Genomic DNA, 16,908 nt, shown 5'->3' on the forward strand with positions numbered 1-16,908 from the left:
TGCCGAGCAGATCAGCTGGTGGGCGGCCGAAGGAACCTTCCCTGGGTCTTCCCGCCGCCCAGGCAAAGGGGAAACCCCAAGATCGCTTGCCGCTTGCCCGTCACCCGCTCACCCAGCCGCTCGCTTGCCCGTTCGCCCGCCCGCCCGGCTGCTCGCTTGCCGCTCGAGAGCAAGAGGGGGAGAGATAGAGAAAGAGAGAGAAGGAAAGAAAGAGATGAGAGAGGGAGGAAGAGAGTGTGAGAGAGGAAGAAGCAAGATAGAGAAAGAGAGAGAGAAAGAAAGATGAGAAAGGAAGGGAGTGACGTCATCGGGTGGAAAAATAGCGATATAGCGTTTCGCAATGATCGGGATCGCGAAACTCGGGGGATCACTGTATACTGACTCTGTAAACTACTTAGAGAATACTATAAAGAACTGTAAAGTCTAAGTGCTATTGCTATTTTTTACATTTCCAAACAGGTCAATAAAGCATTAGAAATTTTCTAACTCATGCTTTTGTACTGGAGATCCCAGAAACAATATCTGAAATCATATGGTCAAAGAGGAACTCCTGCTTCTGCTTTGCTTCTGTCTCCAACAAAGGAGAATACATTGGTATCCCTACTTACGAACTTAATTCATTCCGTGACTGGGTTCTTAAGTAGAAAAGTTCATAAAAAGAAGCAATTTTTCCCATAGGAATCAATGTAAAAGTAAATAATGTGTGCAATTGGGTAAACCATAGGGAGGGTAGAGACCCTGTTTCCTCCCAGGAGATTCCTAGAGAGGCCCCGGGGAGGCTTATCCCCACGTTTTCCAGCCTTGTTTCCTCCCAGGAGATTCCTAGAGAGGCCCCAGGGAGACTTCTCCCTGCCTTTTCCGTCCCTGCTTCCTCCCTGAGAGAGAGAGGGGTGTTTGTAAGTGGAAAATGATTCGTGAGAAGAGACAAAAAAAATCTTGAACACTCTGTTCATATCTAGAAAAATTTGTAAGTATAGGCGTTCATAGGTAGAGGTACCACTGTATTTGTAGCTCAAGGTTAAAATGATGGATCTTTGGTGCTCTCTGAACTTGCTTGTTTCCTTGCAAATGTTTCATTATCCTAACTAGGTTGTGGTTAGCTCTGGCCCAGCTCCTGCCCCAAGGACTGTGGATGTGGGGGAGACATCAACATGCTGCAGGCCTGTTTTGCCCCCGGTGGAATCTGCTGATGAAGGCTCCTCTGACCAAGAAGACATGAGTGACAGGGAGGAGGAGAGTGTGGCAGACAGCTCAGAAGGAGATCAAGTATCTAGCTCCTCCTTGGATTCAGAACAAGAGTTAATGATACAGCCACGCATGCGGAGAGCGATGCATAGGCAACAACAACTGAGAGATTATTATCAAAGAAAATGAGGCCACCTGTGGTTGGGTGGGGCTGTGGTAATTAGTGAGGCTGCTATAAATAGCAGCCTGTGGGTTTGGCCATTGTGGAGGATTATCTGATCATTGTGTTTTGTGCCTGCTTTACTGACTTTGACCTTTTGTGTGCTGATTTTTCCCCGCTTTGAAACTAAACCAAAGTGTGTTTCACTTTGTGAAAGAAGAAGGACTGTGAATTGCCTCACAGCTGCAAGCTAAGTATCACAGAACTGATAAGGGACTTGTACAAATTACCAGTTTGTTTGGAGACGAGTGCTCTTTGCTATACAAAAGAGGGCTTAGTTTAAGTGAATTTTCATTATAAAGAACATTGTTTTGAATTTTCAAACGTGTGTGTGTCTGAAACTTGTACCTGTGAATTTTCGGGAGGAGTCTACCAGAGAGACCGACAGAACACTAGGTAACATCGTAGGTGCTAGTAAGGAGTGCTGTTTGCTGTCAGTTTATAGTCTGTTGTTTTGCCTGAATGTGTGGGTGGGGCCAGTCTTAGAGATTCTGTGGTTGTGCTGCTTACTGATGCCTCTTCGGCATTTTCTTGATTGCCGTATTGCTTACTTGACTGTTAGTTTGAAGTTAACCTTGGAGTTAACCTATGCAGAGTTAACCTATGCAGGCTTAAGTCCAAAAATGTTAAGGAATTTCCAGAAGCCTGGCACTCTGACAAACCAACCATCAATAGACACATAGTCATTAACAACATCTATAAAGTATGCAAAAGAGATAATCAACCATCCCCAAGAAAAAAAGACTCCAGTACTTCTCCACCAGTAATCAGCACTCAGATCAGCATAAATTAAGTCCAAGGTTAACTTCAGACCAACAATTAAGTAAGCAATACCCCAATCAAAAAACTGCCAAAGAGCAACCAGTAAATAGGCCAACCGAAGAATTACTAGCACTAATAATGTTACCTAGTTAGGATAATGAAACATTTGTAAGAAAACAAGCTTAGAGACCACCAAGGACCCCTTCTGTTCTGTTATATGTTGGAATCAAAGATTTGCCGATTTTCTCACCCATTATTTATAGCTCTCATTGCCATTGTCTGGTTTCTGGCTCCCTTGAAACAACTACGCTCTTTAATCTTGCTTATAGTCTGTTAATAATATTCCAGGGTTCAGGTAGGAATGGCCATTCAGTTAACAATTTATTAGACCTGTTCTTCTCAACCTTGAAGTCCATTTTGTGTGGATTCATCTAAGACAAAAAATCTAAATGACCATAACTTTGTTAGTAGTTCTTAAATATATTACATGTAATAATACAGTAAATATTGATGTGCTGGATATTATTCTGTATTTTTTTACAGGTTTAAAATAGTTTGATAGAAACGTAGAAACATAGAAGACTGATGGCAGAAAAAGACCTCATGGTCCATCTAGTCTGCCCTTATACTATTTCCTGTATTTCATCTTACAATGGATATATGTTTATCCCAGGCATGTTTAAATTCAGTTACTGTGGATTTACCAACCACGTCTGCTGGAAGTTTGTTCCAAGGATCTACTACTCTTTCAGTGAAATAATATTTTCTCACGTTGCTTTTGATCTTTCCCCCAACTAACTTCAGATTGTATCCCCTTGTTCTTGTGTTCACTTTCCTATTAAAACACTTCCCTCCTGAACCTTATTTAACCCTTTAACATATTTAAATGTTTTGATCATGTCCCCCCTTTTCCTTCTCTCCTCCAGACTATACAGATTGAGTTCATTAAGTCTTTCCTGATACGTTTTATGCTTAAGACCTTCCACCATTCTTGTAGCCCGTCTTTGGAACCGTTCAATTTTGTCAATATCTTTTTGTAGGTGAGGTCTCCAGAACTGAACACAGTATTCCAAATGTGGTCTCACCAGCGCTCTATATAAGGGGATCACAATCTCCCTCTTCCTGCTTGTTATACCTCTAGCTATGCAGCCATGCATCCTACTTGCTTTTCCTACTGCCCGATCACACTGCTCACCCATTTTGAGAAATTACTACTCCTGATGGAGAAGTAACTGTAAATTTGGTGATATTTTTTAAAATAATTTTATTCAGAATTATCAATGGAATGAATAAAAATAAGAACAAACTAAAAAGTAAAAATACAGAAAAGAAAAAAGGCATTTGAGAAAAAGAAAGGAAAAAAAGGGGGAGTAATTATGTGCATTTCTAATGAATGAGATATGAGCTTTTTGACTCTGATTCTAAGCAAGTTGTACAGTGCAAAGGTTTGTGTCTCATTCTTCACTGCCTTGCAACATCTGTGCTTTCCCACATTTCAATTAGTTTTCAAAATAAAATGTATAAGAGAACTTCTCCCATTGGCATTTTTGGATTTAGAAGCAGAGTCAGTCTGGCACATAGTAATGGAAAGAGGTGGAGCAAAAACAAAAACAATAGCAAAGTTCTACACCATAACTAATAAAATAAATTGAAAAACACATGAGTAGAGCAGGTATTCTCTACCTGGAGACTAAAATGGAAAAACAGAAGCTTTGTTTTCAGGGAGTAGGCATTTTTAAAAAAATTGTTCTGTGTTTTTTCTGTTTCAGATGGCAAAATAACCTCTCCCAATTCCTAAGAGATCAATAAGGGGCAAAGGCGGGCTACCATTGCCGGCCCTACCGGAATGGGCTGGGAGTGCACCCCTGTCCCCTGCGTGCATGCTCCTACCCCCACATGTGCATATGTGCATGCACCCTAACATGGGATTCAGCTTCTGCACATGCGCAGAAGCTGAATTTCATGCAAGGATGTGCGCGTGCGAGATTTCTGGGTTTTTCCCTTTTGTGCATGTGCAGAAGTGAAAATAACCTGGAAATAGGCAAAAACAAGGTACGTTCGCCCTCCCACCACCTGCTCTGCCATGCCACTACCCGCTTGCCACCATTCGCTCCACGCGCTTCTCATGGCAGCTTCCCCATCACCCGCTCTGCCACACTGCCACCTGCTCCCCACCGCTCGTCACATGTGCCTCTCACGGTGGCTTTTCCCCCACTGCCTGCTCTGCCATGCCAACGCCTGTTCCCCATTGTTTGCATGCATGGAAGCAAAAACCCCAGTAATTTTTTACCGGAATCACTCTGGTAGCATGTGCACAGCATGTGTACGCCTGGCGGCAATGGAGCAAGGCTACGCGTTCTATTTCTGCCAGCGGAATGGCATTTCCAACCGTTCCAGCTGCTGCCCGTCACTGGTAAGTGGTGTGCAGAGGTTCACCAGAGTGTCTTCCATCCCCTGTCCTAATGTTTCTCTTTTACTTGTATCATGTATATAAATATTATATCTTTGTATGCCACCAATATTTATGTGACAAAACAAAACAAATAAAAATAAATAAAAGCAAATAAATAAAATAAATAAAAATAATCTTGCTTATCGGAGACTCTAACATATTTTGGTGCGAGGGAGTGGGAGGCCAGAATGTCATTTATTGTTTTGACAAGAGAAGCGATATATGGGCCAACATCAGGGGTGGTTCTTACTTAACTCACTGCTGGTTCACTTCCTCCCATGCTGCATGGCCACATCACAAAAAATCAGAATTTTTTTCCCAAAAATAAAAGCCGAAAATAAAATGGTGACCTATGCGCAGTGCCAGAAACTCAGTTTCTGTGCATGCGCAGAAGAACCACCCTGTCAAAAAAATTCCCCTGCTAAATTTTTTTTTAAAAAGATGGTGGCCTCCTTGGACTGGCACTGACCGATCTGGTTTTGTGAAGTCATCATGACATCACCAGCAGATTGCTACCAGTTTGGGTGAACCAGTCCAAACTGGGAGGAACCCACCTTTGGTCAACATATTAAATTCATATAATTAATGAAGATTTTGGAAATTCCTATTCTTTTTTGTTTCTAGAACATAAATAATTCTTTCGTTATGAACAATTCCTGACAGTCTTTTCTTGAAGGTAAGTATATTTCACTACTCCGAAGTAAAATTACGTTAGTAAATGTTCCATCTTATTTCATTGCTAATTGGATGGTCTTCAAGGAAGCATCTCCAGATTTATTTCCTGTCTAAAAGCAACATTTTCTCATTTTTATTTTTTTCACAGAACATTCTGCACTCTTTTAATAATTCTATATTTTCTTCATTGTCTTCTGAAGACACTGTAACAGTGAAGGGCTGCAAAATATTTACTACCACACTGTGGGCGTGGTATATTTTGTGGGTGTGGCTTGCCAACCATGTGATCAGGTGGGAGTGGCTTGACAATCATGTGGCTGGGAGTGACTTAAAGGTCACATGATTGGCTTAAAGGTGGACAATTTGACATCACTCACGTCAAGGATTTGGGTTAGGTTAGGGTTAGGGTGCCTGGCTTCTCTTCGCCCTAAAGAGATACAATTTCCCTAGCTATTTACTATTACTGACCATCCAAAATATACTATTTAATTCTATGTATATATGCCATACATGTACATACATATTACACACAGGCACACAAAACTATACATTATCTACTATATAAACTTCATGTGTATGTACACACACACACACACATATGCACAGCTCTTCTAAAACTATACACATTCGATCTCATTTACTGCAATAGGAAAAACATACTCAAGAAGGGAAAAAATAAAAAAAAAATCTACCAGTTCTGCATACCTGACTATATCTGTAGGAGCCCATTACTGTATGTAAGTCTGTGGTAGCCCCCAAAATAAAGTATGTTAGAGTTTTAAAGGTTCGTGAAAGCTTATGTATTTTAAAAACAATGTGTTACTCGGAAAAGGTACTATCAGATTGTTTCTGATTTTTGAAATGACAATCCAGAAGCCATTGAAAATGCAGCTATTCTCCCATTATTCTTGATTATTCTTGGAATACAATGGTGATGGTCCCCTGTAAGATTTGGTTTTATTTGGTATGTGGTATTTTTTGTATGTACATCTCTTTGACCTTTTATTTTATTGTTCTAACTTTTATAGTTTAACTATAGTTTTTATAGTTTACGTGAGGACAGGTAAGTTTTGCATTTTAAAAAATATTTACACAAATAAATAAAAATGTAAAACCCATATTTCTCTTTCTCTTCTCTTTCTCTTTTGGGACATTATTAGCAGATCAATCTAAAGTATATAAGGAATACACACATATATACATATATACATGCATGCATACATACATACATATGAAATGTATACATGTCAAAGATAGGACTGCGAAATTGAGCAGATAATTTTGTCGCTCAATTGCTGTTATGTGATTTGGCAACTTGCTCAGAAAAGAAGATAAGGACATTATTTTATGTTCATGGCTTTTGGTTGAGGATCACCAGGAAGAACATCGGATCAAATTGCTTTCCCCCTTTTTACCTCTATTATAAAGTCAGTATGGACAGTGACAATTTGTTTTTATGCTGATAAGGTGTTGACAAAGTGCTAGTAAGTGATTTATTGATGACATGACCCACCTTAATTAGATCCATTGCATCTATGCAAGTTTTATTATTACCATCCCCCCCAAGTAAAAACTGTAATCTATCATCTGTTCTTAAGTATGCTTTATTCTTAAGATATAAAAAGTTTCTATGGTCTCATTATAATTTAATTACTGTATGAAAGTACCTTCAATTTTAGATGCTTTGCTCTGATAAGGAAATATTTCATGTATAAGCATTTTTTATAAAATTTTATTACTTTTTTTTCTAATTAATAATGTATACAATATAATTGCCTAACATGACAACTGCGGAATTAGTAGATTTGCAAGAGAGATCTGAATTTTAATATGGATGACTTATCACATGTTGAAGTAAGTGAAATACAATGCACCGATAGTTAAAAGAGACATTTTACTCAGTGAGATCAGAGTCTAAATGTTATCTATTTATTCCGGTATCTTGTTATTCAAATGACAGAGTTGTGCTTTAATCTCTTGCTGCCTCTACCTTTTCACTTTGGTGTGGTCTTAAACACTTGTTATACTCTTATTTTTCTGAATGAAAATGGGAGATTAGAGCAAAAGTCAGCAGAGAATAAATGGCTAATGGAGTGAGCATAAATTGATTACAGTATTAGGATTACTATAAGATTCTATTATCCTTTATCATTAATTTTCTGTGATTCATAGAAACCCTGCCTTTACTTTTATGAATGTCTTGCTTTTATTATTTTTGTCTTTTGTTATTGTTGCAACAAGCAGAAATTTCATTAACTTCAAACAGTTACAGGAATATTGTTCCAAGACGATATCCTAAATACAAAGAGTAAAGTTAGGTGGCCTTTCAAGATCGGCTGTGATAGTGAGACACTGTTCAGAACTCTGATTGGGTAATTAGAAAATGTTTGTGCCAATTTCTTGCTGCACTGGTAGAGTGCAAGGACAATAATCCATAGAGATATAGTAAGAAATTTTTACTGAGTAAAAGTTTAGATGCATTAACCTACACATATATTATGGCAATTGATTGGCAGTCATTTCACATAGTTTCACATATTATCTTTCTATAAGTTATTTTTGTGGAAAGAGAAATTACTTCAGAATGTGTTTCAAATGGAGTGTAATGTTCTTGTACTTACAGCATGAGGTATCATCAATATGCCGATGATACCCAGTTACACATCTCCACCCCATGTCCAGTCAATGAAGCAGTGGAAGTGATGTGCCGGTGCCTGGAGGCTGATGGGGCCTGGATGGGTGTCAACAAACTCAAACTCAACCCAGACAAGACGGAGTGGCTGTGGGTCTTGCCTCCCAAGGACAATTCCATATGTCCGTCCATTACCCTGGGGGGAGAAGCATTGACCCCCTCAGAGAGGGTTCGCAACTTGGGCGTCTTCCTCGATCCACAGCTCACATTAGAGAAACATCTTTCAGCTGTGGCGAGGGGGGCGTTCGTCCAGGTTCACCTGGTGCACGAGTTGCGACCCTATTTGGACCGGGAGTCACTGCTCACAGTCACTCATGCCCTCATCACCTCGAGGCTCGACTACTGTAATGCTCTCTACATGGGGCTACCTTTGAAAAGTGTTTGGAAACTTCGGATCGTGCAGAATGCAGCTGCAAGAGCAATCATGGGCTTTCCCAAATATGCCCATGTTACACCAACACTCCTCAGTCTGCATTGGTTGCCGATCAGTTTGCAGTCACAATTCAAAGTGTTGGTTATGACCTATAGAGCCCTTCATGGCACCGGACCAGATTATCTCAAGGACCGCCTTCTGCTGCACGAATCCCAGCGACCAGTTAGGTCCCACAGAGTGGGTCTTCTCCGAGTCCCGTCAACTAAATAATGCCGCTTGGCGGGACCTAGGGGAAGATCCTTCTCTGTGGCAGCCCCGGCCCTCTGGAACCAACTCTCCCCAGAAATTAGAATTACCCCCACTCTCCTTGCCTTTCGTAAGCTACTTAAAACCCACCTCTGCCGCCAGGCATGGGGAAATTGAGATACTCTTTCCCTCTAGGCCTTTATAATTTTATGCATGGTATGTCTGTATGTATGTTTGGTTTTTATATTAATGGGTTTTTAATCGTTTTTAGTATTGGATTATTATTGTACGCTGTCTTATTATTGCTGTTAGCCGCCCCGAGTCTCCGGAGAGGGGCAGCATACAAATCCAATAAATTAAATAAATAAATAAATAAATAAACAAACAAACAAACAAACAAACAAACAAACAAGTAAATAAGTAAATAAGTAAATAAATAAATTTAATAAGGAGGCCACAGGCCATGTGAATTGCTGTTTCTCATTTTACACTCATCTCTTTAGGGGTCTGTTGCTGACATGACTATACAAGAACAGTGAGCGTAACAAAGCATTGTTCCACACCACCCTTTTCAATCAGGCATCTCTCAGAAGATTGGATTACAATTTCTACGATTCCCAACCAACACATTGTGAAGTTTTTGTGAAATTTGTATGACACAGTTCTGGAGGTGACACTTCAGGAGACTGGTAGTGAGCTATACTTTGATATGCACAGAGAGACTCTGGGAAATCATTAAAAAAACTTATCATAATAATGGATGGCCAAAGCAGTACAGTTTTAGCAGAACAGTTTCTAAAATTGCTCAGTCATGCAGCTATCCAGATTGTGCTGCTGTCACTGCTTATTATAATAAATTGACCTATTCCCTGGCTGAGAGCTCCTTGTTCCCCCTCTTTAACAGTGGACTTGATCTGCAGCTCCCGTCTTCCTCAACCTGATGCCCTCCAGCTAAGTTGCACTACATCTTCCAGAATCCTTGATGAGCATTAGCATTAGCAATGCTGGATTCCTCAGCATTTTAACCCAACACATCTGAAATGCATCAAATTAGGGAACACTCATCTGTTTTATTCTAAAATGTTCAGTACAGGTGCCACATTCGAGTGTGATCTGTGTGAAGCAGAGCTAGATACAATTCAAATAGAGCAACTGGGATGAATTTAAAAATGCCAACGAATACATTGTAATTACTTTTTAATGCTTCTTAATTATTTTGGTGCTGAGAGTGAAAAATGATAGGAAATTCCCAATACGTATCCTAAAACTCAGTATTCATTCAGATGCTACTGCTGTGCTTTGATAATGGTCATAGGTGTCATTTAAATCTTGTTTTGATTGTTCTTACTGCTCTCTTTTGAATGAGAATATTTCCATTTCATGCTTTGTTTTTAAAACATATACTTGCAGAAAATGTCTATGTTGGGAGAGGTTTTATACTTTGCGGCCAAAAGAATTTGCAACAACACATGAGCACGTAATAGATTTACACTAAAAGTCAACCGCTCCAAACTAGACTTCAAAAAATACGACTTCAGCAACAGAGTAATCAACGCTTGGAATGCTCTACCAGACTCCGTAGTTTCTACTCCCAACCGCAAAACCTATAACTTTAGACTATCTACAGTTGACCTCTCCCCCTTTTTAAGAGGTTTGTAAGGGGCGTGCATAAGCGCACCATCATGCCTACCATCCTTGTACTAATGTTCTATTGTCTATTGTCAGAATATCTCCGGGACCGCCTTCTGCCGCACGAATCCCAGCGACCAGTTAGGTCCCACAGAGTGGGTCTTCTCCGGGTCCCATCGACTAAACAATATTGACTGGCGGGACCCAGGGGAAGAGCCTTCTCTGTGTTGGCTCTGACCCTCTGGAACCAGCTCCCCCAATAGATTAGGATTGCCCCCACCCTCCTGGCCTTTCGGAAACTCCTTAAAACCCACCTCTGCCGTCAGGCATGGGGGAATTGAAACATCTCCCCCTTGCCCATGTATTTTCTGTGCATGATTCGACTGTGTGCTTGTTTTTTATATATTGGGGTTTCTTTTGGATTTTTTAACTTACAACTGTAATTTAGATTGCTAAATATTAGATTTGTTACTATGTATTGTTTACCATTGTTGTGAGCCGCCCTGAGTCTACAGAGAGGGGCGGCATATAAATCCAATAAATCTAATCTAATCTAATCTTCTATCATTACTTTTTATCATTATCATTACCTATCTATGTTTATTTGTACATATTACCATTCTACAATTGTTTGACAAACAAACAAACAACCAACATACAGGTTACAGGTTACAACCACAATGGAGCCCAAGATATTTCTGTTGCTAAGTGAGACATTGGTTAAGTGAGTTTTGTCCCATTTTACGACCTTTCTTGTCACTGTTATTAAGTGAATAGCTGCTGTTGTTACATTAGTAACATGGTTATTAAGTGAATCTGGCTTCCCTGTTGACTATGCTTGTTAAAAGATCACAAAAGGTGAACCCAGGACATTACAACCATCCAAAATATATGTCAGTTGTCAAGCATCTGAATTTTGATCATGTGAACATGGGGATGCTACAACGGTCATAAGTATGAAAAATTGTCTTCAGTCGCTTATTTCAGTACCATTGTAACTTTGAACAATCAGTAAACAAACTATTGTAAATCAAAACTACATGTACTTTATTTTCAGTAGTTATAAGATATGGCAATATATGTCAAACTTTGCGGCGTCATGTTGCTGTCATATTATGTTTGTGATTTTTACCATTTGCAGAATTGGAGTGGGCATGCCAATTCTTGATACATCTGGCCCATAGGACATCATTTTGACAGCCCTGATATATGGTGAGATCTTATCAGGTGTTTCACTCTGTTACATCAAAATAAAAGCTTAAACCCAAGTGGTACAGCGTCACATATCATGAACCTTACCAGATATGATACGTTACCTAATCCCATCTAGAAAGGCTGTTTGCCAGTCCTTGTTGATGATTAATAAAACCATTCACTTGATTTCTTTAACCTCTAGGAGAATATCAAGGCTTGACTGTACTGAAAACTGATATTTTGGAAAGTTGCCATTTTAATCTTTTTAATTGATTATTAACTTGAATGTCTAATATTTTCTTGGAATCAGATGAGTCTAATATATAGTTAGACTTAAGGTATATAATGCGCAGTTAGACTTTTAATATTGAGCTACTTGTTGATGAGCTGTTATTGTTATTGTTCTTTTCTTATATTCCCCCCCTTTTTCCCCCCTCTTCCTTTACTCCAATAGATCAGTATAATTCATACAATGTAATTCAATATATTCAATAGTAATATTAATATTATTAAGCTAATATATATATTCTAAGTATAGATATTGTAGATATGTTATAGCTGAGATAGAAATAGGAATACAGATTAATTACTTATTTCGTTGTATCGTTAATACCATTCACTTCATAGGGATTCAATTCATCCAGAAAATAATAATAATCAACCTTTCTATTTGTTGTGGGGTTTTACCTAATTCTTCGTCCTTAGATTTTTAAGTTCACATTCAGGTTCAGTATATCAGAGTTCAATCAGGGTTCAATCAAGGTTCAATCAGAGTTCAATCAAAGTTCGGTCAAATTTCTTTTTCTTCCGCTATAAATAGCAAGTCATCAGTTAATCCGTTAATCAGGGAGAAAGTTAATTAGTAAATCAGTTAGTCAGTTTTTTCGATTTAGGGAAGGTAAAGAGGAGAGAAAAGAGATATAAGTAAGTGCTTAGTTAAGGTAACTTCCTCCTCCCCCGATGTTCCTCTTCTCTGCACCTTCTTTTGGCTCTTTCCGCTTATCTCGTCAGCTTCTGCAGGCTCCTTCTTCACTTCCAAGCACACTCCACCGCTGCTGTTTATTTATTCCTCTGGTCGTGGACCTCAGCTCTTTACCATTTGTTCTTTAAGCTTCTTTAAACTCTGGAGCACTTCCTCCCTTTTCCGATCTCTCAGCAACCTCCGTATCTCCGTGTCTCGTCACTACCACTGTAATTCTGTAGTTCCTGCAGTCTCTGTCGTTTGGCTCTTTTTTTCAAAAGTTAGTATTCTCCACCGTTTCTTTTAGTCACAAAACTCACAAACAGTTGTTAAGTTATTTAAGTTGTTTTTCAGGTTTCTCCTCCACGGGGTGCTTGTTAGTCCACTCCTATTGTTTTAGGTTTTAACTCCAAACGTCTTCCGGGTCTTCCAGGTTTCTCAGTAGAAAATTTTTTTTTTTAGTCTTTTCTCCCCCACCGCTGAGTAGCCACTAACCAACTTTGGTGGGTCCCACGCTACTGCTCTCTCTTAACTTAATCTTCCATTAATTTGACTATACTTGTTATCATACTTGGGTTCTTCTTCTTTGTAAATAGGATTGTAGTTACACTCTCTTGCTTCCTCTGTTACGCTGGGCTGTCACAGCACTAATGTCACCATGTTGGTTGGTGACTCTCTTGCTTCGGGGTTTGCGAGGTTCTCACTCCTGCACACGGGGTGCTTGCTTCACACCTCCATGCTAGGAGGAACCCTCGCTACTTCAGCCACCTCTCCAACGTGGTTGCGTCGAAATTCAGCCAAATTTCAACCCCCCGAACTGCAAAATCAGGCTTGGGAGAACGGAGCTCTGCTCTCGCACGCCTGCTCGCTGTAGACCCGCCCCCCGGAAGATATTTAAATTAGGAAAATTAGAAAAAGAATCCCAAAAAGACCCAGGAAACCCAAATATAAGGCAACAAATTATGCTGATAAAACACAAACTAGAATTAATAGAGATAGAAGAAGTAACTAAGAAACTAAGAGAAGTAAAACAAAATCAATTTGAGCACGCAAATAAACCTGGCAGATGGCTATCGTATAAATTGAGGAAAGAAAGAGAGAAGAAATTAATCCAACAATTAACAGATAAAAAAGAAATAACACATTACCAGTTTAAAAAAAAGAAAGAAATTGCATTAGAATACTATAAAGAATTGTATAGTGAAGAAAATATTAAGGAAGAAGATATATTAAAATATTTAGAGACATGTAAAATCAATTTAATAAGTAAAGAAGATAAAGAAATATTAAACAAAGAAATAACAAAAGAACAATTGGAAAGAACAATTATGAAACAGAATAATAATAAAACACCAGGCCCAGATGGCTTCCCAATTGAATTCTATAAAGCAACATTCCATGTAACGGGAGAATTATTATTAGAAATTTATAATAAAATGTTAACGAACGGAGAATGCCCGGTATCATGGCAAGAAGCTAACATAACGCTGATACATAAAGAAGACACAGATCCAAAGTATATTAAGAATTATAGACCAATATCTCTGTTAAACGTAGACTACAAAATTTATATGGCAATAATAGCAGACAGATTTAAAAAAATATTAAACAAAATAATACACTCTGATCAGAATGGCTTCTTACCTAACAGACAAATTAGAAATAATATAAGAATTACATTAAATATGCTAGAATATTATGAAAGCCATAATGATAAGGAGTTTGCAATGCTATTTCTAGATGCTGAGAAAGCCTTCGATAACCTCAATTGGAACTTTTTCAAAAAATTAATAAATACTATGGATTTTGGAGAGAACTTTGAAAATACAATAAATAAAATATACTCCAAACAAAAGGCAAGGATAATTATAAATGGAGATTTAACCAATACATTCGATATTAAAAAAGGAGTGAGACAAGGCTGTCCACTATCTCCCTTAATATATATAATGTCTATAGAAATACTATTAAACCGAATTAGAGGGGAATCATCAATACAGGGCACCCAAATTAAACAACAAATTTATAAAACACAGGCCTTCGCTGATGATCTGGTCTTCTTCTTAGAGAATCCAGTTAGCTCAATGATATATTTAGTAAAAGAATTAGAGAACTATGGGAAAGTGGCCGGCTTAAAAATAAATAGGAACAAAACTAAAATATTAACCAAGAATTGTAATCAAGATTTAAACAAATTATTAATAAAAGAAACAGGTTTTCAAATAGAAAAGAAAATTAAATATCTAGGGATTTGGTTTACGACAAGGTATTCTTCACTGAAAGAACTAAATTATACAAAATTATTAACAAAAACAAAAGAAGATTTAGAAAAATGGTCAAAGTTAAATCTATCCTTAATGGGAAGGATCAATACAATAAAGTCTAATATACTTCCAAGGTGGCTCTATCTCTTCCAAACAGCACCAATACAACTAAACAAATCGTTCTTTGCTAAAATAAATAAAATAATTTCTAAATTTATCTGGTGCAATAAAAAACCTAGAATAAACATGAAAGCCCTACAAGATTTAAGAACAAGAGGAGGATTCGGTTTACCCAACTTAGAAATATACTACCAAGCCACTAAATTACTGTGGATTAAAGAATGGGTCAACCTTGAAAATCCTAGAATTCTAACAATAGAAGGCCACGATATAAATGAAGGATGGCACGCACATTTGTGGGAAAAAGAACACTCAAAACATTCTCACTTTAAACAACACCAAATTCGGAATACACTATTGACATACTGGCGGAAAGTCAGGAAAAAATACTATAATGAAATTCCCAGATGGCTATCCACTCTAGAAGCTCAAATTCATCCAAACATAATAAGCCAAGAACAAAAAATAACCTACGAAGCCCTATTAAACACTAAAGGAAGTCTTAAAACTAGAGAAAGACTTAAAGAGGAAGGTATAGTAATAGATTGGCTTCCATATTATCAAATTCAAAGCAGATATAAAAGGGACTTGGTACAATTTGGAATATGTAATAAACAAAATGAAATAGACAAAATATTGACAGGATCTGACAAAAAATTTATAACTAAAATGTATATCTATTAAACTATGAAAACATTGAAGAAATTGTTAAACCTAACATGATATCTTGGATGACCAACTTTGGATATGCAATTCAGCTAGAAGACTGGGAAAAACTATGGTCAGTTAATTATAAGATGACTTTGTCAACACCATATAAAGAAAATCTTTATAAAATGTTCTTCCGATGGCATTATGCGCCAGCACGTCTAGCCAAAATGAATGTAAACATTAGTAACAAATGTTGGAAGTGTAAAAAAGAAGTGGGAACATACTACCACATATGGTGGCAATGTAACGAAGCAAAAAAATTTTGGATTCAAATTAGGGCATGGATGGAAGAAATATTAGGCTATAAAATTGAAATAAAACCGGAAATGTATTTATTGGGCATAATTAGAGGCAAACATAGCAAAGAAAATTACTACTTAATAAATCACTTACTTACTGCTGCAAGATTAGCATATGCACAAGTCTGGAAACAGGATAAGATTCCAAACAAAGAAACGGTAATTAAAAAAATATTAGACTGCGCCAAATTTAGCAAATTAACATACGAAATTCAAAACCAACAAAATAAGGACTATTACAAAGTGTGGGAAAAAATTTACAACTGGGTGGAAATCAAGAAAAAGGTATAGTAAATAGAATTGTTAAAAAATAAATCTTGTAAATATATTAAGTGTAAATGTTTAATGTTGTATTGTTTGATGTCTAAATGTTTGTAAGTCATATAAAATAAAATAAAAATATTAAAAAAAAAAAATGAAAACTGATATTTTGAAGGAAATCCAACTGAAATTGAAACAAATGCATTTGAAATGTCCACTTTTAAAATGGTAGCCTAATAAAAATGTATTTTTGCTGCATTTTTAAAATCATCATCTTAAATACAATAAAAAGAATAGCTTTTTAAGCTACAGTGTTTTTTCTGAAAGTTCGAAACACATGTTTTTGCAAAGATTAACTTGAAACACATAAGCATACATGCGTGTTACGTTACATTTAGGAGGAAAAAGTATTAACAATACAGCCTGTTCTTAACACAAACTCATCCAAAAGCAATGGGCAAAATAACCTATGAAACAAACAATGAACCTTCCTGAAAGAAAATACAACTAGCAAAACAACAAAACCCTTTAAACTTCTTTATGCAAAGGTTTAACTGAAGAGATGCAACTGAATACATAAGCACATTCATAGTAACTTTAGACATGTGAGCATGTCCTGCCTAGTAACTGCTCTAGGTATGCATAAAGCATACTTTGCAAGGGTAAACATCAGTCTTTAGTAAAGGGGACAATGATTACATGTCCTAATCAGAGGCCTTTTCTCAAGGACCATGGAAGCTGATTTATTTGATGTAAAATTTATCTCTGAGCCTACAAAGTGAAAGGTTAGGAGAAAATGCAGATCATGTATGTATGTATGTATGCATGCATGTATTTATATTTAGTCTGCTCCGTCGGCTAAGG

This window comes from Erythrolamprus reginae, chromosome 4 (genome assembly GCF_031021105.1).
Source record: "Erythrolamprus reginae isolate rEryReg1 chromosome 4, rEryReg1.hap1, whole genome shotgun sequence".
NCBI lineage: Eukaryota > Metazoa > Chordata > Lepidosauria > Squamata > Dipsadidae > Erythrolamprus > Erythrolamprus reginae.